Source organism: Pteropus vampyrus, unplaced genomic scaffold, assembly GCF_000151845.1.
Source record: "Pteropus vampyrus isolate Shadow unplaced genomic scaffold, Pvam_2.0 Scaffold33, whole genome shotgun sequence".
Lineage (NCBI taxonomy): Eukaryota > Metazoa > Chordata > Mammalia > Chiroptera > Pteropodidae > Pteropus > Pteropus vampyrus.
Window position 1 is genome coordinate 3398156 of NW_011888814.1, and position 2494 is coordinate 3400649.

The following is a 2494-nucleotide window of genomic DNA, read 5'->3' on the forward strand; positions in this document are numbered from 1 at the left end:
TTTTAAGTGCCCAAAATGAACGTATATTTAAAGATATTAAGAGATAATGCAAAAGTTTTCACTTAGAATTACCTTTCATTATATGTTTTCCAAGACTGTATTTTTTTTTTTTTTTTAAGTAGGACATCACAGAACTGCCTTCAACAATATCATTTGAATTTGATCTAGCTATGAATTCTAGCTATAAATGAGCAGGTAACTTTCTTCTTTCCATCTTAGAAAAATTATATTATAAGAATAAATTACTATTCTCATCACTTTGACATTTCAAAACGAAGTTTAATTATAAAATGAAACTTGTGTAGCTCTGTTTCTAGAGGTTAGATCTGCATTTCTATTAGATAGTAATAAATACCATATTTCAAAATCTGTTCCTTTAATAAGATTCAAAATGGTCATAAAAGTAGAGGATCTATTCAGTTTCATTTAAGCTTTATAAATCCAAAGGATAAAATAGCTAGCTACCTAAACATGTGGAACAGAAATACTTCATGACCCAGAAATTCCACTTTTAGGTAGATACCCACTAGAAATGTGTATATATGGTAATCAAAAGGTAAATACTAAAATGTTCATAGCAGCATGATTCATAACAGCCAAATTCCAAAAACAACCTAAACATCCATCAATCGTCAAATGGATAACAATGGTATATTCGCACATGGAATATTACACGGTAATGAGAATGAAAAATTATAATCACAGACAATAACATAAACAACTTTCACAATCACAACGATGAATGAAAGAAGGCAGCCATAAATGAGAAGATACCAAACGATTCCAATCATCAAAGTTAAAAACTAGCAAAAACTAATCTATATGTTAGAAACCAAGATAGTGCTTACTTTTGGGCTAAGTAAATGCAAGGTAGGCGAAAGGAGAGATTCTGGGGTGCATATTCTGTTTCTGGTTGTGGATGAGAATTACATGGTGTGTTCACTTTGTAAAAATTCGTTGGACTGTACACTTAGGATTTGTGCACCTTTCTCAACGCACAATTCAACTAAAAAGTTTACTTAGAGAACAGAAGACAAGAGAAAATAAGGAAAGAGAAATAGCAACAACAAAATATATGACAACCATTTCTTGCTAGATACTAACCTGATGACAAGATCTTGTGTTGCCACCAAGGAGACCAATTTCTCTTCTTGTTTACCAATGTCCATGATAACAGGACTAATGTTATATTTCTTGCCTAACTGTTCAATTTGATTCTTTATGTCAGAGCCTAGTCAAGAATTAAAAAGTCCAATTTTTAGATTTCCTTCCATTAGAGAGCAAAACACATTTTAAATCTCTAAAAAATAAGTTTTCAAAGTTTAGAAACTAAATAGTCATTTAAAATTCAGAGTAAACATGCTATGAAATAAGTTTTTCCTCTTTTTAAAAAAAAAGAAAAATTAGGGCTTATTTACCTACTGTTATTTCTATGTTGTCATCTCTCGACAGATATTCCAGTACAGGCTCAGATACATAACCACTTCCAAGAACCAAGACCTTTTTCTTGGTAGTCATTGAAAGTGACTGAGCAAGTTCCCTATTTAAAAAAAGAAAGAAATGGTGAGGGACAAGGGAATCATTTAATCAAAGAAAAAAAAATGTAAATAACAAAATCTTGCTGTCCTTTGGTTACCAAACTAAAACTTAGGCTATGAAGCAATAATTTTTCCCACATTATTCATAATAAGAACCTCAATGGAAGTTTCCCATACTAACATTTTTTATGAATTATTTTAGCTTTTGTACAATAAACAGTAGACCTCGACATCGCTGGGGTGCTTGTCCATAGACTTTAAAAAATTCGACTGGTGAGGCTTAGATGCTGGACCATGGCTTGTCTTACTCACGGTTGAGTGACTTGTCTCACACACTGTCCTTTTGGGAACATTATTTAAAATTACGCTAGGGGCTTTACCTCAGAAACCTTATTTACTCCTCTGAATAATCTGAGGAGACAACAATCTGAGGAGGAAATTATTATTATTATCCATATTAGCTATGTTTGGTCATTTATCTTTTAGGTTCACTTGAGAACAGTTGAAATCATAACTTTGAAATCATAAATGCCATGTGTCAAATGTAGTAATCTAAGATGATTTACTAGGCAGGATTTTAATTCTTGAACTTAACAGTTTATTCTGTTAGCATTTGTACCTTCCTAACAGATAACTCTTTTTCTTTCCAACAAAATATGACCTTCAAGGCAGGGACTAAGCTTTACTTATCTTCATAAACCCATTAATGCTCAGTCTAATCTGTCTTATCTATAAAAGTTCTTTTGAATCAAATTCCCAGATAACAGTGTAAAACCCTGGAAATGGCCTGGTGCCAGGGACTTGAGCAGCAGGCTATGTTGGGATATTTTAGGCCAGGACATCTCTTAAACACCAATGATAAGTGAATTAAAATAAATATAAAATGTCGCTGTCCCTCTTCACCCCCAACACTCATACTACCAATGAGGCGAAGTCTCCTTTAACTTCCACCTCCA

General features: G+C 32.7%; 1 protein-coding gene across 6 annotated transcripts in view; it reads right to left on the reverse strand.

Annotated features, from left to right (window-relative positions):
* The window catches only part of AASS (aminoadipate-semialdehyde synthase), a 53075-nt gene that overhangs the window by 17401 nt on the left and 33180 nt on the right, over positions 1-2494 (reverse strand). The gene's annotated exons all lie outside the window — the stretch shown is intronic.